We start from the raw sequence: 24171 nt of genomic DNA, 5'->3' as shown, positions 1-24171 counted from the left end.
TCTGGCCTGAGTTCAAATCTGATCTCAGATACTTCCTAGCTGTGTGATCCCAGGCAAGTCACTTAATCCTATTTGCCTCAGGTTCCTCATCTGTCAAAGGAACTGGAGATGAAATGGCAAACCACTCGGGGGTCTTTGCCAAGAAGACTCTAAATAGGGTCACAAAGAGTCAGACATGACTGAAACCACTGAACAACAGTAACAAAATGAGGATAATAAAAGCATCTACCTTCCAGGGTTATTAAAAGGATCCAATGAAAGTAATAATTGTAAAGTGCTTAGTACAGTGCCTGGCACATAGTAAATGCTATATCAGTGTTGTCTATTATAATTATAAGCCTTTATTATATTTTAGATACTATTGTAGCTGCTAGAGATGCAAAGAATAGTTCCTACCCTCCAGGAGCTTATATTCTATTGGAGTAGAGGTAGTGGATACGGCAAATACAGACATAAATAAATCTGTATTTGTAAAATTTGTACATTGTGTACAAATGATGAGCAGTAGGGGAAAGAAAGCTGGATTTGGAGTCAGAGAAACTGAGTTCAAATCCTTTATCTTTCTTCTCTGGTCTGTTTACTTATCTGTGAAATGAGAGGGGTGGACTAGATAAGCTCAAATGCCCTTTTCGGCTCTAAATCTACGATTCTAAGAAAGAGTCATTTCAAGAAAGGGAGATTGGTAATCACTGTGCTGTTGTTAAATCATTTCAGTCCCGTCCAACTCTTCCTGACCCCAATTTGGAGTTTTCTTCACAAAGATACAGGGGTAGTTTTCAATTTCTTCTCCAGATCATTTTGTAGATGAGGAAAGTGAGGCCAACAGGATTAAGTGACTTATCCAGGGTCACAGAGCTGGTACATGTCCGAGGCCAGAATTGAACTCAGGGAGAGGAACCTCCTTAATCCCAGGCATAGGCCTCTCTCCACTGGGCCACCTGGATGCCCCCAAACTGTTCACTGTAGCCATCAGAAAAGGCCAAGATCGGAGGGAGCACCAGAATGGTGCTTTCAGGAGAAACTAGAGATTCTCAGAGGGAGCGGTGAGGAGGGAATCAGTTCTCCAAAGAATGGTGATTAGAGGTCTAAAACGTGGGCTCCAAAACCCATGAACTGAGAAAAGAAAGCCCAAAGCATGCCTGGAAGCCAAGGCAAGGCTGGCCTCCATTCCTCATAGCCTCAGCATCCTTTGAAATCCCCTTCAGTATTTTCTGACAGGCTCCCCAAATGAGGACAGAGGAGCTCAGACAACGAGCCAAGGGGGAGAACCCTCTCTGATCCAATGGAGAAATGTGTGAAAATCCTGGGGGAGCAAAATTGAGCTGATTGCAAACAAGTGTTAGGGAACGGGCTGTCCAGAAGGAGAATAACAAGGAAAAAATTGCTTGGCTTCAGGCTCAGGACCACATGTTATATACCGTGTCAGGCTCTCCCTATCAACATGGGAGCTGGCTGGCAGCATCCAGGACTGTCTTTCACACATAAGATGGCATTCACTTCCTTCCGTTCGTTTGTTTGTTCAACAAACATTGATTCAGCACCTACCATGTACAGAGAGCAGAGGAGAGGCTCTATCCTTTCTGTATCTCCAAATGTACAAATGTTCCTTCCATCATGCCTGGAGCACAGGAGGTGCGTTTTTAAACCCCTTAACCTTCTTAGTGCCAGTTCTAAAGCAGAGACCTGGCGAGGGCTGGGCAATGGAGGTCAAGTGACTTGCCCAGGTCAGATTTGAACTCCTGACTCCAGGCCTGCTGCTCTATCCACTGTGCTACCTTGCTGGCCAACAGTAGGGGCTTAAGAAGGGAGTGCTTCTGGGTTTCTCTTTGTCTCCCAATATTGCATGGAGAGAGCGAGGATATAAAGAGAAACACAGAAGCACTTCTGCTTGCCTTGAGGAGATTATATTTTATTGAAAGGATGTTATAAGAAAACAAATCTATTTTCACATGGACTCTTTGAAGAGAGAGAGAGGCCCACTAAGTGGGTCCCGAAAAGCTTCCCATGATTGGGATGGGGCCCAAGTGCTGAGCCTTAAAGGAAGCCAGGGGTTCAAACTTGAGAGTTTGGGAAGAGATTCGGAGCTCAAATAATATGGTGAACCAGTGGATGTCCTGTCAGCTCCAGGAGGGGGGAGGGAAAGAACACGAATCATGTAACCATGAAAAAATAGTCTAAAGCAATTAATTAATTAGTTAAAAAAACTCAGATCTCTTCCTATAGACACCAAAACTCACTCAGAAAAGTGAAATGACTTGTCCAAAGTCATGACTATCAATCAAAAAGTACTACTTAAATGACTACTAAATCCCAGGCACTGTGCTACGGAATAAGGGAAGGGGGAGGAACAGGCTCTTATTAAGCACCTACTCTGTAGCAGGCACTCTATCAAACACTTTAGAAATATTATTGCATTTGATCCTCACAACAACTCTGGGAGGTAGGTGCTATTATTATTCCTATCTTATAGTTGAGGAAAGTGAGATAGAGATTAAGTGACATATCCAGGGTCATCTGGCTAGTAAGTGTCTCAAGTCTTACTAACTCCAGGTCAGTCGACTTTGGTGCCATCTAGCTATGATGCTATCCTTACTCCCAGTGAGCTTACAATCTGTGGGAGACAGTGTCAGAAGCAGGAAGAGTCCAAGTCTCCTGGTCCTCAGTCTGGGGCTACTTTCATTACCCAATGACAGAGGTTGGGGTAGGAGGATGTTAGGGCTGTGATTAGGGCATATACTTAAAGAGAAAGATGCTTAGGACTTAAGGGTGAAAATAACCCCTACCACCACCCACCGATAGCCCAGGGTACCTCTGAGAATTTATTCCTGCAAAAGCTGCATATGAGATAGACACTGGGTCCATTCCATTATTCATTTTTTTTGTTTTGTTTTTTTAAACCCTTGTAGTTCGGTGTATTGTCTCATAGGTGGAAGATTGGTAAGGGTGGGCAATGGGGGTCAAGTGACTTGCCCAGGGTCACACAGCTGGGAAGTGGCTGAGGCCAGGTTTGAACCTAGGACCTCCTGTCTCTAGGCCTGACTCTCACTCCACTGAGCTACCCAGCTGCCCTCCATTATTCATTTTATTAAACCTTCTCCACAGAAGGTCCATCCAACATGTTTCTTCACTCTTTCTGACATTGCCAGGATACACATGGCCATCTCTTGATTTTGCCATTTTTTAAATCACAGAATCACACAAGATATGAAAGTTGACCATTGACCAACCCTCACCCCAAAGGAATCCCCAATATAATATACCTAATAAGAGTAATCACCCAACTTCTGCTTGATAACTATCATATCAGTGAAATCCCCCTGCCCATTCCCCAACCCACACATGAACTTCTCCCCAAGGCACTCCATTACACTTTTGGAGAGTTCTAATTTTTTTTTTCTGACTTTGATCTTAAATTTGACACCTACAATGTCTACCTTTTGCTCTTTTTTCTTCCCTCTGTTGTTCAGTTGTTTCAGTCATGAAACTCTTTGTGACCCCATTTGGGGTTTTCTTGGTGAAGAAACTAGAGTGGTTTGCTGTTTCCTTCTCCACTTCATTTTACAAATAAGTAATCTTTTAAAAATATAGTTTAAAATTTATTTTCTAGATTATATGTCAGCAAAATTTTCAAATCTGTAGATTGAAACATGCCATTCTTCATTTTATTTCTTCCATGAATTTTTCTCTAGCGTAAGCAATATGTGTCTTTTTTTCACAACATGATGAACACAGAAGTATGTATTATATGATAGTATATGTACAACCTATATCATATTACCTGCTGTCTTGGGGAAAGGGAGGGGTAAGAGAAAGGGAAAGAACATGGACTGAAAGATATCAGAAAATTATTATTGAAAATTGTACCTATATGTAATCTGGAGGGGAAAAAAAGAAATTTGAGGTAGAAACAAGAAATGGAGAAGTTTTTTTACCATCCCCCCCTCCCATTTTCCACAGCCTGCTCCAGGTCAAGTTAGATCTAGAGAAATTTCTGGGTTTTTTTTAAAAAATACATTTGCTTCCCTGCTTTTTTTTAAATATATATTCCTATTCACTGAAAAAGTTCTTAAGTATTTTCCATACCTTAAGCATCCTAAGTAATTTAGTGTATCTTAAATATCTCTAAGTTTAGTCCTACAGTTTCCCTTGATTACTTTAAGCATCTTAAGTATCTCTTGTATTATAGATATTAAATATCTTAGTAGGAACTTAGGAATGTGACCAGTTTAACCTCTCTGAGTCCTGGAAATTTTCTATTTCATTAAATGTATATTTCTTACCCTGAAGTATTATGCTCAGTTTTCCTGGGTAGGTGATTCTTTATTGTAGTCCTAGATCCTTTGACTGATGGAATATTGGTCATCTAATGTAGAAACTGCTAAGTCCTGTATAATCCTGACTGTGGCTCTACAATATTTGAATTTTTTCTTTTGGATGCTTGCAATATTTTCCCTTTGTTCTAGGAGTTCTGGAATTTGGCTATAGTGGTTGTGGGATTGTTATCTTTGGAACCTCTTACAGGTGGTGATTGGTGGATTCTTAAAATTTCTATTTTCCTCTCTTGTTTGAGAATATCAGGGAAGATTTCCCTGATAATTTCTTGCAATATGGTGTCTAAACTCTTTCTTTTGATCATGGATTTCTGGCAGTCCAATAATTGTTAGGTTATCTCTCCTGGATCTATTTTTCATTTCATTTGTTTTCCCAGTGTAATATCTCAATTTTCTTTTATTTTTTCATTCTTTTACATTTATTTTATTGTTTTCTGCTGTCTTATGGAATCATTAGTTTCCATTTGCTGAATTCTAATTTTTAGGGAGCAATTTTCTTCTTTGAGGCTATGTACTTCCTTTTGAAGAGAGTTATTTTCTTGTTTTAGGTTTTGTATTTCCTTTTTTAGGAATCTGTTTTATTCAGTGAATTTTTGCTCTAAACTGTAAACTTTTTCTAACATTTTCTTTTCGAATTTCTCTTCTAAGTTTCTTATTATTTGTTTTCCAAACCTCTTTTGGAGCTTTTCCAGGAGTTCATTTTGAGCCTGACATCCTTTTACATTTGCCTTTGAGGGTTCACACATTTCCATTTTGGCATGGCTGTCCTATTCTGAGCTTGCATTTTGGTCTTCTCTTTTGCTGAAATAGCTTTCCAGGGTCAGGCCCTTTCTTTATCTTTTGCTAATTTTTTTCATGATCTTGCCTATATGTTAAGGTTCAGCTCCCCTTCTTGGGCAGAGGTTTGCCACACATAGTGGACTTAGCTGGACTCTACTCCCCAACTGCCTGATTCCTCTGGTGTTTTGAGTGCTGAGGTTATTCCTTCAGGGTTGTTCTTTCTACAAATAGTCCCCCTAGGTGTGCTTGTACCAGGTCACTCCCTAAATTCCTCAGTGTGTATTTGCACCAGCCTTCTCTTCACAATGATGATTGTACTGCTCTCATCTCTTACCTCAGTGAGATGAGTCCTTCCTGCTGCCCTCTACATTTTCTTTGGCTAGAACCCTGCTTCACTATCTTTTGTTGGTTCTGTTGCTTCAAATTTTGTTTCAGGCATTTTTTTCTTTTGTGGATATTTGAGGGTGGATTTGGGCAAGCTCAGAGCATTCTTTATTTCTACAGATGAGAAAATTGAGGCCAACATTTTCAAGTGACTTGTTCAGGGTCACATAGTTAGTAAGTATCCAGGGCTAGAATTGAACTCAGGAAGATGGGTCTTTCTGACCACTGATCCAGCACTGTATCCACTATGCCACCTTGCTGTCCTTCTAGGGCCACACAAAACATATCTACTACCATTTCTACATAATAGCCCTTCATAGTTTTCTTTAATTTAAACAGCCCTAGTTCTTTCAATTCAATTCTTATACATCATGGATTCAAAGCCCTTCACTATACTATTTATCCTTCTCTGAACATTCTTCAATTTATTAATATCCTTCTTAAACTATCATTCCCAGAACTGAACACAACACTTCAAGTAAGGTTTAATGAGGACAGTGCACAATAAGACATATTTTTATTGCTGAAACAATACAGGGTGTGCTGGAGCCAATTGGGACTGGTTCATGAGATCCAATTACTAAATTTTCAGTGTGAACAGATCTTTACACTTCAGAAACTGGCAAATGCTACAAATTAGGGCCTAATATATTATTTGGTTGATTATGTAGAATTAAGAAAATGATGAAGGAAAAGTTAATAATGTAGATGAAGCTTTAAAGTGTGACCTGTGTGCATTTTTCCCACTAGAGAACTGGTTGTTAAACATTTACCAGTACAGCCCTGAAGCTATATTTCTCCTAATATGGCCAAGATGACATTCACATTACTTCTGGTTGCCAAACTATACTTCACTAAAACCCTTAAATCTTTTTCAAATTTCTATCTAATTATGCCTCTACCATTTATATTGGTGAAGTTGAATTTTTTGGGCACCCAAGTCCATACATTTCTTCTATGACATAATATGTTTATTCCTCTTTCATAATTTCTTGTTCACAATGGGTTACAGCCTATCTCCTCCCAAAATACACCTCTCTGTGGCCTTTTGGATTATTCTCATTTTCAATTTTTTGGAGACTATAGAGTACCATGACTTATAGCCAAACTATATCAGAAGGAAAGACCAGTCCTTCTGTAAGGATATAATTAAGAGGACACCATGGGAATCAGGCTAGTTAATTTTTAAAGTCCTATTCCAAATCTTCTATGGTTTCATAGACTCTGAAATTATTACTTGGTAAAATGATGGAGTGGTAGAACCTCCCAATCTGTGCTCTACTGTCTCTTATTTCTCCCATACTCTCTCTTCCAAGGGAGGCTAGCATAGCCCCTATAAAATACACATGTGGGCAGTTTTTCTAAACTTCATTGGATGATTCTTATTTTGAAGCATTAGGCAAACTCACTGAAGTACCTTTTTGAGTTTGATGTTTCATTACTTGAATCACCTTCATGGTTTTTGGAAACTAGTAACAGCTCTGGAGTCAGAAAGATCTGAGTTCAAATCCAGGTTCAGGTACTTAGTAGCTGCAAGGCCCTGGGAAAATCCTCCATTTGCCTCAGTTTCCTCAACTTTCAAAATGAGGATCATAAGAGCATCTGCCCTCCTAGGTTGTTGTGAATATCAAATGAAATAATATTTGTAAAGAACTTAGCACAATTCTTGATACACAGTAGGTACTATATAAATTATTATTCTCTTTCATTCCTCTTGTAATAATTAAGATGGGTTTGACAAATATAAGAAATTTTAAAAGTTGTGGTTGCCATTTATAATAATTAAATATTAAGTCATGAGACTTAGTAGCTTTAGTAATTTTATTACAGCAAAGCAGAGATAGTAAAAGGGGGAAATGTAGGAAGGAGGTAGGAAATATTGCCTAGCTAAAAATACCCTAAGTCCAGGTCTGAGTGCCTCCAGACCATGAGTGTGAATGCAAATACAAATCTCACCAGCCCATGAGAGTGTCTCCAGAAACAACAGTCAGGTGTTTCAACAACCAAAGACAGGCGCTGAAGAGGCTGAGCCACAGAGGGCAGTCTCTCACATCAAGGAGGCAAGAATCTCACCCAAGTAAGTGTCCCTCTTCAGCCTGAGTCTCCAATGCAGAAAGCCGAATCATGAAGATGAAATCCAAAGCTGCAAAAGATGCTGAGCCGTCCAAGAGCTTGATCCACTGAGGAGCCAAAAGACCACAAAGAATCTCACCAGAGCTTATGCTCACAAGGCAAAAGAACACAAAAAAGAACTCCAGGGTCCCAGAGGCTCCCGCTCTCCCGCTTATACACAGTTTTCTCCACCCATCAGCTCTCCTCATCACATCTCAGGAATCAATCACAGTCTCCCAATTTGCCTAGTACTGCCTGTGGTGGGGGTGGGGGTGCAGCAAAAGTTGTGGTTTTTTAGGGGTATGAACTTCCTTTTCTAATAAAAGGTTCTTACTAAGTGTTAATGACTAGGTGTGAAAGGCAAAGGACCCCAAGTTCTTGATTGATTAAGTTAAAATAAATAAAAGGAGTTTAAATTCTCTTTCACAATCCCCCTTGTGATTCTGTTGGGAGATGAGCATGTTGAAATCTCCCAGATTTACATGCCTAGGCTTCCCAATGAATCATTTCACATAACCAGCTTATACCTCTAAAAATCCTTTAGCTAGAGGTGTATACAATATTGCGCTTTCTAAGTGGTTTTTTTTTGTTTTTTAATTTTTTTAAAACCCTTAACTTCTGTGTATTGACTTATAGGTGGAAGATTGGTAAGGGTAGGCAATGGGGGTCAAGTGACTTGCCCCGGGTCACACAGCTGGGAAGTGTCTGAGGCCGGATTTGAACCTAGGACCTCCTGTCTCTAGGTCTGGCTCCCAATCCACTGAGCTACCCAGCTGCCCCAATATTGCGCTTTCTAAGGGGAAATTACAAAGTTGGAAATAAGATTTTAGTATAATTATACACTATTAGTCTTACAGCTATAAATAAGTCCAGAAGATAATTCTTGTCAAAACCTGCCTTTAAACTTACTAAAGATATTAGATATTTTTTAAAAAAGAATGTAACCTATCTTTGTTTAGAAAAATATAAATTCTTTGAGGGCAAGGAGAATTTTCATTGTGTTCTTGTATTCCCAAACAGCTGGTACTTAATTGAATCATAGAATCACTTATTCCCTTCAAGACTAATTCAACTTCATCCCTTTGTAGAAAAGGTTTTTCCTGGTCTCCATTCAAGCACTTCATCTTCCCCATTCCCAGGTGAGAGTGCCTTCCCTTTAAGGTCACCATTCTGTATACATATATTAAATATAATTAATTATTTTCATGTTTTCTTCCATTAGAATGTAATCTCCTTGAGGGTAAGGACTGTTTCACTTTTTGTTTTGCTATCTACTGCACTTATCAAAGTTCCAAGAGTGCAGTAAGTGCTTAACAAAATCCACAATAATTGATTAATGAAGAGGAAAGGCACCTTGTCTAACCCCCTAACTTTATAAATGAAGAAACTGAAACCTAGAAAGTTAAATGATTTGTCAAAGGGCATACAGCTGACCAGTGTCAGAGCTAGAATTCACTTGCAAATGGCTCAAAATCAGACTCAAAATCCAACCCTCTTTCCCTTACATTGTTGTTGTCCTTAAAACTGTTACCTATAACTAATTATGTCTCTGTCTTGAGCACTGTTTGAATCAAACATGCCAACTTTCTTATCATTATCAAATAAATTCCTTAATGAAATTGTTCATACTGTCTATAATGTATTTCATTTCTCTGTTTTAAAAAATAAGTCTTTAAAAATCAAGACTACTTTTTTTTTCCTGAGAAGATTGAAACCTTCCAGTTATACAGTGGTATGGAAATTAACTGGAACAAAGTAAAATAATTAAATATATCAACATTCAATAAGCCTTATAACTTTCTACACCTTTAAAAATCCTTTAATATGCGATATGTCCTTTTTCTGCGATAACTTTTTTACATAATTTGGGGCTTTGAAAATCTCAGTTTTATGTCTGTTTCTCACATCTATTTTATATTCTTTTATATCAATTCTTTAATCCTTCATCGTGAAACCGTATATCATATGGGATATTAAGTGTCCCATTGATGAATAGTACATTTTTTTCAAATCTAGCTTTGATTATATCCCCTGTGTTTTAAGTGCAGTTTAAATCAGGCAAGTTCCCAAGCCATTGAAGCATATTAATCTCCATCTCTTGGAGAAGTTTTTAAACCTTTCATGATGAAAGGTATGATTGCAGTGTTGTGATTCAATGTTCCATCTTCATTTGGGAATTTCTGTAATTTTGGAATAATAAGGCTTCCTATCAGCTCACCTGGTCTTCTTCTGACAATGATTTCAGGATAGCCTTGAAAGAAAAGTGGAATTTTGCAGGTAAAAATGACCTTTTTCCAATCTTTAGTATCCCAGTGTTTGTCTTACGCATGACAAGCATTTTTTTTCTAGCAATGAACAATCAGTAGCTGGGTTGTTTTGGGGATTTTAAAGCTGGTCTCACTGTCCTTTCAACTTCAAGAAGTCTATGCCCCCAAACTCCTCCAGCTTCCAAGTCTTTCTAAAGGTCATTGCTTGTTTTCTGATTATTAATTAGGTCTTTATGTAGTAATAATTTGTCAGTTCTTGACTTTTTTGTTTGTTTGCTTTTGACTAAAACTTCCTTTGCACTTTGGTGTTCTTAATATTGTTTTACTGTGGGCTTGGACGATCCTTAAACACTTGACTTCCCCATACCAATAGCTACTGCAGCATCACCAAGAGCCATTGAAGTATGCCCTTTAAGAGGTATAATTTTGGCATATTTCCTTGGATTGGTATCCATTTTTTAAAACCACAGAACTAAAAATACAATAAAAGAGAATAATGAAATCCATGTGTGTATAATGAAATCCAGGAATATACTGACAGTGAACAACCAGTTTAATCCAGTTTCATCTGATCAACTTCAAATGTTCTGAATCATCCTCGTGTCAGTAGAGATGCTTATGCATAATCACTGTTATCACAAAATGAAACAATATCAAAATTTTCACTTGTTCCAACTAACAAAATCCTCCATCTCAACATCTCTTACTATACTAGTCTTTCCTCCAGGCTTAAAAGAATCATAGATTTAGGCCTGGAATTTTCCCTCATTTAAAGAGGAGGAAACTGAGGCCTAGGAGGTCATGTGGCTTGTCCAAGGTAATAGGAAGTGCAGAAGCTGATGCTTGAACCCTGTTTCCCTGATGCCAAGTTCAGTGCAATGCGAAGTGTCTCTCCTCTTAATGGAGTGATAGAAATGAGTTTGACCATTCATTCTGCCACCTATTCACTGTGCCCTCAGGGGAGTTCTTTACATTCTTGCCTTCTGAGACACTATCTTTTCATATTTATCCCTCCTTTGGTTACAGTTTTCAACCTCACCTTTTCCATAGGCTCTGTGGTGCTTTCAAATATATACAATTGTCTCTGACATGAAACAGAAACAAAACTCTTGACCCTCCTCTGGCTAGCTCTTACCTCTTTTTATCTCTCCTTTCTATCACTGCCAAACTTCTCATTTACTTTATAATTTTTCAGATTAATTCTCTATACTGCCTCTAGTTTGCTTCTTAATTCCCTGGAAGTCTGGTTTTCATCCTTATCACTCTCCTAAAATTACTCTCTAGAAGAGAAGTGAGAAGTGAACCTTGCCTTATTGTTAATTCCAGTGACCAGATCCCATCTTCATTCCTCTTGATCTTGGCAGCATTTGAAATTGTTTACTGGCCCTTCCTTAAAACACAATCCTAGTCCTCCTTTTCCCATTCTGCATAATCTCCATTCCAATCCAGAATGGCTCTGCATTCTCCTTGATTGAGAATTTTTTTTAAGAGATTTGAACACTGTACCTCCCATCTTTAGGCCTGACTCTCAAACCACTGAGCTGCCCCATTAAGATCTGATTATCTTATAATTTCATGCAATGATCTTTAGTATTAAGGTTGTGTACTCATTTTGAGCATATAAGATGTTGGTCCTAACTTAATTTTAGCCCAACTACTTTTCAGTTTTCTCAGCATTTTCTTGTCAAACATGGAAGTTTTCCCCTCTGAAGTAATCTATCTTAATTTGAACACAAGTTTGTCCAAGTGATTTTGATTCTTCCTTATCTAGTTCAGTCTAGACTTTTATATAGGGCCTTTTCTTCTCATGCTCCCCAAAGTCTTCCTCTCCTGATCCCAGGATACTTGTCCTTTGTAACTTCTGACTTTGGCCAGGGTAGTTCAGTATCCGGATTTCTTGTCCTCTGCTATAAAACAGCAACTTTAGGATCAGAATGTGCTTGGTTCTATCCAAGCCACATTCCTCAGGGTCAGGGCGGGCATACATTCTGTTCCCAAGGAACCTGGGCTCTCTGGCACTAGAGAACCTTATAATCTGTTACCCAGTAACCTTATGCCAAGATTTTCAAGGATAGACTCTATTTCGATAGAGAAAATGTTTTTGACAAGGCTTTGCAAAAGAAATCTCCTTTGTCACTTCAATATTGCCTAATTTAGGATCTAAAGAACACGGTCACCATATAGACATAGTATATAAAGGACTGGTGAGCTCTTGGTCAGGTAGCTTAAGGGGGGTAGACAGAACGTAGAAAAAAAAGAATATAAGGAAGGAGAGCGAACAATATGCATTCCCTCTCAACATTAGGACTATGTAGCTAGTAGGATACTTCCTTGATTCCCCTTTTCTTTTTAGCACCCAGCTTAACACCTCCAAGATATTACTGGGTTATTTGGCTGACTGACCCTGAGGTATGGGCTTGGGTAGACATGTAGCTATTTGTGTTTCCATTCTAATTCTAGTTCACCATTTTTTCTGGAAATGTTGGGTTCAGGGTTTTCCCTCCTTGAAAGGTAGCATTACAAACAAGTATCACTACTATTTTGTGGTCAATGACATAAAAGCAAGGGTAAATAGTCAGCAGTAGCTTCATAAGCAGCTCTCACTATTGGGGAGGAGGCATCTCTTTGATGATGCACACCAGAGGGTCTTGTCTTGTGCACATATTTTTGTTGTGCAGTCATTTCAGTCAAGTCTGACTCTTCATGACAACATTTGGGCTTTTCTTGGCAAAGATACTGGAGTGGGTTTGCCATTTCTTTCTCCAGCTCATTTTACAGGTGAGGAAACTGAGGCAAACAGGGTTAAATGACTTGACCAGGGTCATATAGCTATTAAGTGTCCGAGGCCAGATTTGAACTTGGGAAGAGGAGTCTTCCTGGCTCCAGGTCCAGTGCACTACCCACTGTATCTCCTAGCTGCCCAGGTATCTTTATTATTATCATTTTACAGTTGAGGAAAAAGAAATAAACAGAGTTATCAAGTGACTTGCCCAGGGTTACACATCTAGTACGTGTCTGAGGTCAGATTTAAAAATGGGAGTGGATACTCCTGATTAGAGAAATGCAAATTAAAACAACTCTGAGGTACCTCACACCTAGCAGACTGGCCAATATGACAGCAAAGGAAGTGATGAATGTTGGAGGGGATGTGGCAAAATTGGGACACTAATGCATTGCTGGTGGAGTTGGGAATTGGTCCAACCATTCTGGAGGGCAATTTGGAACTATGCCCAAAGGGCTTTGAATGAATGTCTTCCCTTTGATCCAGCCATACTAGTGCTGGGTTTATACCCCAAAGAGATTATAAGGAAAAAGATTTGTACAAAAGTAGTTATAGCTGCGCTCTTTGTGGTGGCAAAAAAAAAATTGGAAAATGAGGGGATACCCTTCGATTGGGGAATGGCTGAACAGATTGTGGTACCTGCTGGTGATGGAATACTAGTGTGCTAAAAGGAATAATGAACTGGAGGAATTCCATGTGAACTGGAAGGACCTCCAGGAATTGATGCAGAGTGAAAGGAGCAGAACTAGGAGAACATTATACACAGAGATGATACATTATGGCACAATTGAAAGTAATGGATTTTTCTACTAGTAACAATGCAATGACCCAGGACAATCCAGAGGAACTTGTGAGAAAGAACACTATCCACATCCAGGGAAAGAACTGTGGAACCAGAAATGCATTAGAAAAATGTATGCTCGATCCTGTAGTGTGATAGGGATCTGATGTTAAAGGATCACTCTACTGTAAATATGAATATGTTTTGAACAATGATACATGTATAACCCAGGGGAACTGCTTATATAGCATATAAGCCTATATCCATAGTCTTATAGCATGAGAGTCTTAGAGCTGGAAAAGACTAGAAAAGCCATAGAATCATAAATAGAGGTCAAATGACTTTTCCAGGACCACACAGCTAAAAACTGTCTGTGGCTTTCCTAATTTTCAAGTCCAATATGCTTTCCACTATATTAAGTTTCTCTGGACCTCACTTTCCTTATCTTTAACCTGAGGGGTGGCTTGGATGATCCTACTAGTCATGTTCTCCCTTGTGATGTTTCCACAGTGTTTGCCTGTGTTCTCCATGCCCATTTTTTCCTAGCATGCCTGATCCCCTAAACACAAAAAAGAACTTGTAATGGCTCCCCTTGGTTCACCCATGGTTGCTCAGTAATCTGAAATACATTCTGCATCCTTGACCCGGCCTGAGGACTCTTCACAAGTCCCACTCAGAACCCTGTAATTATAGTTTGTCCTGAGTGAAACTAAGTATGTATGTATGTATGTATGTATGTATGTATCTATCTATCTATCTATCTATCTGTCTATCTATCTATCTATTTGTCTATCAATCTATCTAGTCTATTCATCATCTATCTATTTATATCTATCTATACATACATATACACATATATGTATATTAAATGTATGTAGGTATATATGTGTGTGTGTATATATATATATGTATGTATATATATAGGCCAAAAAATATCTGAATATCCACATTCCAGAAGTAGGAAAGTGGTTTATGGTATAGAAGCCTCACTTTCCATTTCTATTTTCCTTTGAATGGTGTTGCCACAACTTGTCATTTCCATGAACAGAAGTTTGATTCCTCAGACCTCAGGTTTAAGGTATTTTTGGAGGATGGCTACCACAATCAGGTGTGAAAGGATATGATCTTCCTCTCTTTTATATTCTTGCTCTTGCTCAAAGATTCCTAAATCACAGAATGACAATCAGAACTAAACTAAACTAAACAACTCAGAGACACAACCCAACTGATATCTAGAAAAGAATTTCCTCTAAACCATGGCGGACAAATGATCATATCACTTCTGCTTGGAGACTTCCTGTGAGGGAGAAGCCCACTTAGAAAGTTCTTTGGCTTGAGCATAAATCTTGCTTGCACCCACCGCTTCTACTTTTCCCTCTCTGCTACCCCTGACTAATAGCTCTGGCAACTTTCTGCTTTGACAGGATGGTTTTGTATCCATGTTTTCTATTCTTTGAAGTAGAAAAAAATGACTTTAGTATCAGGAAATACCTAGTGTCCCAATTTCCTTCAGGGAATGAAGAGAGCCCCAGAGGTGAGACAATTTGACCATAAGGTCATAAAATGTCACAAAAGAATAAAAAAAAAGAAAAAAAGATAATGGGTTAGTCAAATGGCACTCATTTCCCCAGAGTAGCTGAATAGCTAGTCCCTATTCCCCTGGAGCAAGATTAAAAGACATAAAACCCTTAAGCATAAATTGGCCACGTTCTGTGTTCTATCACTAAACCTCAGTTATTATTATTGATGATTCTTAATGTTGCCTTTTTTTCTTTAAGAAGAAAACTTCAATTTTGCCTCATTTAACTTGACTGCTTAAAAAAAACACCATTTATTCATAGTTTTCCAGCTGCCTTCAAGTAGATTCAGAGCTACTTTAGCGTAAAAATGTCTTTAATTTTTCTAATAATTTATAATATAAATTATAATATATAAATGTAATATACATTATATAAATATAATATAAAATAATAATTATAATACTTCTTTATTAGGAATTCCTTACATTTCCTTTTTGTAAACTCTGAAACTTCCTATTATTTACTGTCTCCTATACTAGAGAGAAACTGCCAATCAGAACTAGTTCCCAAGAAAAGACAGAATACAGATATAAAGATAACCTGAAATGAGTCCTTTTCTTAAACCCTTATCCTCCATCTTGGAACTTATAAATATTGTTTCATTTTATCCTCACAACAATCCTGAGAGGTAGGTGCTATTATTATCCCCACTTTACAGTTTAAAAAATTGAGCAGACAGTAGTTAAATGCTTTGCTCGGGGTCTGAGGTCATATTTGAATTCATATCCCTAATTCCATGCCCAGTATGCTGCTGGAAAAGCTTCTAAATACCTAAAGCTGTACAAAAGTGGAATCTCCTATCTCAGGGGGTAATGAGATTATTATCACTTGAAGTCATCAAGCAAAGGTTGGATAATGGATAATACTTGTTGGGAATGTTCAAGAAGGAATTCTTTTTCGGGTATGGCTAAGGGTCCATGGTGCCATTTCCATCCATGGCTCTTTTCACCTTTGAGATTTTTGTGATTCTGTTCCCCAATCTGCTTGGAACACAAACAGGGAAGACTTTCAAGGATCCCAAAATATTCAGCTATATCAAAGGTGTTTTTCTCCTTGGAGGTTTTCCCAGGGCATCCTATTCAGTTCCTAAGTCCCTATCACCTTTATTGAAGGATATTCTCCACAGAGCAGAGTTTGGCTGTTATAACACCTTCTTAGCTTTAGTATTCATGGATTTAGATTTGGGAGGAAGCTTGGTGTAAAACTTTGGGGATGTTCAACTTGAAATGCAGACAGTTGCCTGTGGAAGCAAGTGGAATTCACAGCTGCCTGTAATTGATCATTATTGCAGAGGCTGTAAAAAACCATCAGGATATTCTTTTGACTGCTGATAATGAGAAAAATAGGTCTTGCTAGGAAACAAGGTCTCTTGATGTGAAGGATGAAAAGGAAATGAGAGAGAAAAGATGAATGAAAGAGAGGGAAGAAGAAAGGAAGGAAAGAAAGGATAGAGGAAAAGAGGAAGGAAGGAAGAATGGGAGAGAGGGAAGAAGAAAGAAAAGAAAGAATAAAGGGAAGGAATACAGAATAATGACTGGCTACTAGTGGAAACTAGGAGTATGACACTAGGGTAAGGTAGTGAGAGTGAAGAGTAGTGTGAATCTCTGCTGACAAAGAGTGAACATGTGATCAGAGAGTAGGAAGCTAGGTGTAAGGGAGGGATTTTTTTGGGGGGGATTTCAAGTGTGGCTGGCTCCCTGGTAGCTTGTAGGTAAGTCTGGGTGCTGATTCCTTTCATAGCTTGAATGAACTTTGATTTAGGGAGCACAGGGAGACCGAGAATTAGTTTTAAAAGAAAATAAGCCCCTCTCTTCCCCTCTGTAATACTTATTTAACAATCAAGACTGAGAATACCTTGGGTCCCAGTGTTCTCTTTATAAAGCAATCCCAGCATTCCAGGGGTGGTGGTAAAAGAACCCTAACAGATTCTGTATCTGAGGGGCAGAACTTTATATCTCTAGCAGACTCTTTTTGAAGAAAGCATCCTAGGGTGGCCCAGGTTGAAGCAGACCTTGGAGAATGTTCCAGCAGGAGTAAATGTATCTGAGTCGAACCCATATAATATTTTATTTTACGTATACAGAAACCAAGGGCCAAAAGGGCAGAGTGGTAGAACCCTAGCTAGAACCTGGGTCTGATCCATTGTTGGCTGTCCAAAGTTGGTGAGGATCAACTTTTCTTCATTTAGCACTCCTTGCCAGAGAAGATGACAGTGATTATGCAGTTGAGGCTTTGCCTAATGGGAGATGGTACTTTTTAGGATGGAACTTCTAGGAACCAATTGCATTTAGAAGCATGGCTAGCCTGTATGGATGGAAAAGGCAAAGTTCTCCTTGGATTTTTTCTTTTCCAAAATGGGCCTCCTGCTGTTAGATCCTCCCTCCTTAGCTGGAACTCAAACCTCCTTCCCACCTCCTGTTTACATGAGGATGGGGCTAGCAACACATAAGAGAATTCAATCTCCATACTGTAAATATTTATCCAGCGGAACTGAAAATGTGGATTTGGATGGGGAGTAGCTAAAAAATAACTCTTTACCTTCCCCCTCCTCCAATAAATGAACCTTTGTCTTTTATGGCAGGCACCCCTTTGGAGTTGAGCCCTGCTTATACCTCCTACTTTCAATGTCTGTCACCATTTTTCTGTCTAACTGAATTTCATTTTCTTGGATATTTGGGGGGAAATGGTTAGAGACACTGCAAAGGAGTTTAAAAAAAAAAAGCACTGCCATTTACTAGCTGTGTTAGCTTGAGCATGTCACGGCTTCCCTGATACTCAGTTTTCTCATCTGTAAAATGAGGATGACAATCTTCATCAAAGCCACACCATTAATAAATGTTGAGTTATTAAGTTAACATCATTAATAAATAGAAAAGGCATTCAATCTAGGCTTTCTGAGTTAAAAGTATCACTCACTTCAGTTTGTAGAGCTGCTTATCTACATTTTATTTAAATAATGCTTGTGGGGACAGCTGGGTGGCTCAGTGGATTGACAGGCAGGCCTAGAGATGGGAGGTACTGGGTTCAAATCTGGCCTCAGACACTTCCTAGCTTTGTGACCCTGGGCAAGTCACTTAACCACTGTTGCCTAGCCTGTACCACTCTTCTGCCTTGGAACCAATACTATAAATATTAAAAAATGATAAAGGCTGGTATAAATATATAAATTAGTATTTTAATTAAAGCCATGCTGATAGATAAAATCATTAGACCACGCGCTTGTAAGCATTCAAAACTGCCACCGCCTCCATTACTGTCTCCTGTTTCCTGGAAGCGCCTACTCCCAAAAAAGAGACCACTCCCTCCTAACCCAGGAGATTTAAACCCTCTTTGCGTCGACGTAGACCTCCCTATGCCCCCAAAGACCGGAAACGGAAACCCGTTGGACCACGGGAAATGTAGTTTGATACATTTTCCAAATTTCACTTTTACAATACCCAGTATTGATTCTAGTATGAAAAGTAAGAGCTTTTTAGAAATACTTTTATAGTATGAGAAGCAGTATGGTGTATGTAGGGCAATGGTTGCTGCTAGGGGCAGCTTTAGGGAGACAAGATTTCCAAATGAAGCTCAAACTAAATGAAAATTTCATTGAGAAACAGTTAACAAAAGAAAAAATATAATGGAATATTGTTGTTCAGTCATTTCAGCTTTGTTTGCCTTTTTCTAATCCCACTTGGGGTTTTCTTGGCAAAAATACTGGAGTAGTTTGCCATTTCCTTTTCCAATTCATTTGACAAATGAGTTAACTGAGGCCACCAGGGTTAAGTGACTTGTCCAGGGTCACAGAGCTAGTGTCTAAGACTGGATTTGAACTTGGGAAAATGAATCTTACTGATTCTAGGCCTAACCACAGTCTAACCACAGCTATGTGGAAAACTATCATATAATGTGACAATTAGTAGAAGGAAATGAGGGTGTTAATTTACACTGTCTAGTTATGACATAGAGCAAGGTTTAAAGAAATATAAATGTCTAAGTACAAGTTATAGTTATTTTCCAACTATTGGGAGCTTTTCCCTATAGGGAGGGGACCGACTTTTGCTAGTGATTAAAGACAATTTTTTTAACCCTTAAGTTCTGTGTATTGGCTCCTTGGTGGAAGAGTGGTAAGGGTGGGCAATGGGGGTCAAGTGACTTGCCCAGGGTCACACAGCTGGGAAGTGTCTGAGGCCGGATTTGAACCTAGGACCTCCCGTTTCTAGGCCTGGCTCTCAATCCACTGAGCTACCCAGCTGCCCCCTGATTAAAGACAATTTACATCAGAAAGGGAGAGAAAACTGTGGGGGAAGTGGCTAAGGAAGATGGATGGTGGCATGAGCTGTGTTTGGAAAGGGTAACCATAATACTATTCCGAGATCAAACTGATAAGTCTACTTGGATAAAGAAATCCAGAAAAAGAGACAGGGATGGGAAAGCTGTTAGAGCAGCAGCTCAGATCTGGGGGAAGGACAGCTTAGAGTAGGGTCAAGGGATGCAGCATAAAGTACTGGAAAATAATAGTCTATCACATGCCAAGTCTGGAGTGGGGAAGACTGGGAAGGAAATAGTGTTCTGAGGCAGACCTTCCTCCCCTCACCCAATTGTACCCATGCTGTTCCTGCAATGAGCCTGGACACCCGCTTGAGAGAAGCAGAATGATTAACAAAGGGAGCCAGTTATCTGGGTTGGCTTGTATAACGTAAATTACCCCATGGTAAGTGTCAGACTTAATACCCAGTGTGCCCAGGTTATGCCTAGAGAACAGGTACTAGAAAATACAGAAGACCAGAGGACAGAAGTCTTTAAAAAAAAGTCCAAAGGTTGTTTTTTGTTTTTTGTTTTTTTTATCATGGCTATGTGGTAAAGGAGAGGATGATAATTCCTGCAAAGAGAGAAGGTAACCCAGAGAGCGGAGGAACTGCTCAAGAAGCCAGGGTAGGAGGGAAGCTGAGAAAAAAATCAGAGTAGAGCTCAACTGGACTGTGAACTATATACATTATACTCAAGATTCAGAGATTTTTACTTGATAAGGTATTAAACTACATTTGGGGGCTTTCTCCACGTGTTTTATTCCCTGTTGATTTTTCATTGACTTGCTAGAAGTGGAAAATTCTTAGAAAACCTGCTTGCTTTCAGGGGCAATAAGGAGAGGACTTGGGACTAGAGATCTGGGAGCTGGTCAGTTAACTAGCACTGAAGAGCCTTTTATAGTTGGACACTGTGCTAAGTGCAAAGACAGGCAAAATAAGACAGTCCTGGCTCTTAAGGAGCCCACAGTCTGATAGAGGAGAAACTATACAAACAAAATAGATATTTACACACATACATATGTATGTAAGTATTGGGTAAATCTTAGAAGGAAGACTAAGTTTAAGGAGGACTGAGAAAGGACATGGAGATTTAACTGAGATGTGAAGGAAACCAGAGAAGGCTAATTTATAAAAAGACATTTTATCTGGTGGTCAAGTCAAGTCATGCCTGGAGACCAAGAATAAGTATTGGGGGGTGGGGCAGGATAAATAACAATAATAGCTAGCTCTTATATAGTGCTTTAAGGTTTACAGGATGGAAAGGACCACAAATGGTACTTATACTTTTAAAAAATGGTGACTGAAAAGACATTGGTCACTCCAAAGCTACTTTTTCAGGTCTATTTATAATCTTCAAACATGTCTGTGCAAGGATATCTTAATGAAAATGTGAAAGAAAAAAAAGAAAACTTGAAAGGACAATATTCTTTTTTTAAATAATCAATAAATGGGATAAGCTTTTGTAGATAAAACTTTCTATAACAGACCACATCTTCACAGTCACATAGTTGAGTAAAGAATGCAAAGGCAGAGGGCAGCTGGGTAGCTCAGTGGATTGAGAGCCAGGCCTAGAGACGGGAGATCCTAGGTTCAAATCCGGCCTCAGACATTTCCCAGCTATGTGACCCTGGGCAAGTCACTTGACCTCCATTGCCTAGTCTTTACCACTCTTCTGCCTTGGAGCCAATACACAGTATTGACTCCAAGACAGAAGGTAAGGGTTTAAAAAAAATGCAAAAGCCTACTGTGCTAGTTTGCAGATTATAAAAAAAATCATTTGACTATGTAGTGATAAATACAGTCTTAAAGACTCTTCTCTACCAAGCTGTCTTCCATATGTTCATTAAAACACAAGATCCCTTGACAGATGAAACCACAATGATGATTTTGTTCAATCATCCTCTTAGTATTAATGCCAAGTGAGGCATAAAAAAAGAGACACACCAAGTGTGTTCACTCGTGGCATTGAGGATGTCCTTTGCATAGTCCAAATGGGAGGGAGATTCCCTGTGGATGGTAAGGTCCTCCAGATGCTTCTGTTTATGGGTAATATGGTGCTGCTTGTATCATCAAATTGAGGAATATTCCAAGACTTCCTCAATGAGATTCATAACCACATAAGAAATGCCTGCTCAGCACAAGAAAAATCAGTAACTCATAACATCACATATAGAGTAGTTGGAAAGATGGCCTATGAGTTTGTCCACTAAAATTGTGAATTGATCCCAACCATTTTGGCAACAATTTGGAACTCTGCTCAAAGGACTACAAAATTGTGCCTACCCTTTGATTCAGCAACACCCCTACTAGGTCTGTATCCCAAAGAGATCAAAGGGAAAGGACCCATATGTACAAAAATATTTATAGCAGCTATTTTTGTGGTGGAAAAGAATTGGAATTTGGAGGGGATGCTTGTCAGTTGGGGAATGGCTCAATAAGTTGTAGCAGATGATTGTGATGGAGTCTTATGTTGTGCCATAAGAAATGATGAGGGGATAGTTTTAGAAAAAACCTGGCAAGATCTAAATGAACTCATGTCAAGTGAAGAGAACAGATCATTGTGTACAGTTAAAGCAATATTGTAAAAATGATCAATCAATTGTGAAAGGCTTAGCAACTGTGATCCACACAGTGATCCTGGACAGTTCCAAAGGAAATATAATGAAAAAATGTGATCTGCCTTAGAGAAAGAATGAAAGAACTCTGAGTGAAAATAGAAGTATAATTTTCTTTTTTTTATAATATGCTATCATTTTGCTTGCCTTCTCTGAAGGTTGGTAAGGAATGAAGGGGAGGGAGAGAATTTAGAAAACAAAATGTTTAATATAAATAATAAAAATTTTAAAAGAAGAGTTACTTTCCTAATACACATCTTGGATAAGTATTAGCAATGGACAATGAACTGGGCCTAGAATAAATAGGAGGACAAGTTAGATTACAAGTTGGAAATAATATAGTGCTGTGAATGATTATTGCAAGCCTCTTATTGACCCAAACTAACAGCATTTATATAGCTAATAGCTTCACCTATTTTAGTTTGTATTATAACAATTCTGTAAGGTAGGTGCTATTATCATGCCCATTTTACAGATGAAAAAACTGAGGCTGAGAGATGTTAAATGCTATGCCTACTTAGCTAGTAAAAATCCAAAGCAGAATTTGATCTCTTGTTTGCCTGACTCTAAGCCCAGATCTCTTAACCAGTATGCCATCTAGCTGCCTCATCTTTAATACTAATGTTCTCTGGATGGTATTCCCTAGCTGGAACAATGGAACACCATGAACTAAGCAGATGCAATATTGTAGGTGACGTGAAGGGGTACCTGAATGCAGAGGGGTGGGTCTAATCAGGTCTCAGTAATCATTTGCTGACCATGAATGTTGTGATGGACCTCAACAGAGAGAGATGACTGGAAAAGGAGTTAGGTCAGCTATATTCTAAGAACAACGGGAAATGGGGAGTATGTTGTTCTGGTGCCCACAAAATATTGACCCCTTGATTTTTTTTTTGCATATCATATCATCCTAATCAGCTTACTTCCCTACCCTCTGTCTAAGTATACTCCCTCTAACTGCTCAACTACTAATAAGAATGTTTAAGAATTACAAATCTTCCCTTTCCATGTAGGAATACATAAATGTGATCTTATTCAGTCCCTTAAATTTTCTCTTTCTTATTTACCTTTTTAGGCTTCTCTTGGGTCTTGTGTTTGGACTTCAAATTTTTTGTTTAAGTCTGTTCTTTTCATTAGGAATGCTTAGAAATCTTCTATTTTATTGAATGACCATTTCCCACCCCCCAAAAGAATATATTCAGGGGGCAGCTGGGTAGCTCAGTGGATTGAGAGTCAGGCCTAGAGATGGGAGGTCCTAGGTTCAAAGCCAGCCTCAGACACTTCCCAGCTGTGTGACCCTGGGCAAGTCACTTGACCCCCATTGCCCACCCTTACTACTCTTCCACCTAGGAGCCAATACACAGAAGTTAAGGGTTTAAAAATAAAGAATATATTCAGTTTTGCTGGATAGGTGACTCTGGGTTGAAAACCTAGATCTTTTGCTTCTGAAATATATTCCATGCCCTTCTAATTCTTTAATGTGGAAGCTGCTAAGTCCTGTGTGATCCTAATTGTAGCTCCATGATATTTGAATTGTTTCTTTCTGACTGTTTACAGTATTTTCTCTTTGGCTTGGGTGGGTGGGTGGCTCTTGAATTTAGTTTATATTCCTGGGAGTTGTCATTTGAGGATTTCTTTCTGGAGGTGATCTGTATTCTTTCAATTTCTACTTTATTCTCTTGTTCAAGAATATCTGGACAGTTTTCTTTGATAATTTCTTGTATTATGATGTCCAAAGGTTTTTTTTAACAAGGCTTTCAGGTTGTCCAATAATTCTTAAATTGTCTCTCATGAATCTATTTTCCATGTCAGTTGTTTTTTCAATGAGATATTTCACATTTTCTTCTGTTATATTTTTCATTCTTTTGATTTAGTTTTATTGTTTCTTGATGTCTCATGAAGTCATTAGTTTCTATTTGCTCAATTCTAATTTTTAAAGAATGATTTTCTTCCATCAGTTTTTGAGTCTCTATTTTCATTTTGGCTCATTTATTCTTGCATTGCTTTTACTTCTCTACCCTATTTTACCTCTACCTCTCTTAATTGATTTTTGAAATCCTTTTTGAGCTCTTTCAGAATCTGAGTCCAATTCATATTTTTATTTTGGATTTTGCAGTGTTTGCTTTGCTTTCACTGCCCCCTTCTGTGTCTTTTCCTTGCTCTTTGTCACTTTTTTATGTTTGCTCATTTCCCCAGCCTTTTTAAAGGTAGGCTCTGTTTTCTAGGAGGTTAGGGCACCTCTTAAAC

At 38.7% G+C, this 24171-nt stretch overlaps 1 protein-coding gene across 1 annotated transcript in view; it reads left to right on the top strand.

Annotated features, from left to right (window-relative positions):
• The window catches only part of SCARA5 (scavenger receptor class A member 5), a 143457-nt gene that overhangs the window by 52527 nt on the left and 66759 nt on the right, over positions 1 to 24171 (top strand). The window lies entirely within an intron of this gene.

The sequence above is a fragment of the Gracilinanus agilis genome, chromosome 2 (assembly GCF_016433145.1).
Source record: "Gracilinanus agilis isolate LMUSP501 chromosome 2, AgileGrace, whole genome shotgun sequence".
Taxonomy (NCBI): domain Eukaryota; kingdom Metazoa; phylum Chordata; class Mammalia; order Didelphimorphia; family Didelphidae; genus Gracilinanus; species Gracilinanus agilis.
The sequence above is the reverse complement of the archived record's forward strand: the minus strand, read 5'-3'. Positions and strand labels throughout refer to the sequence as shown.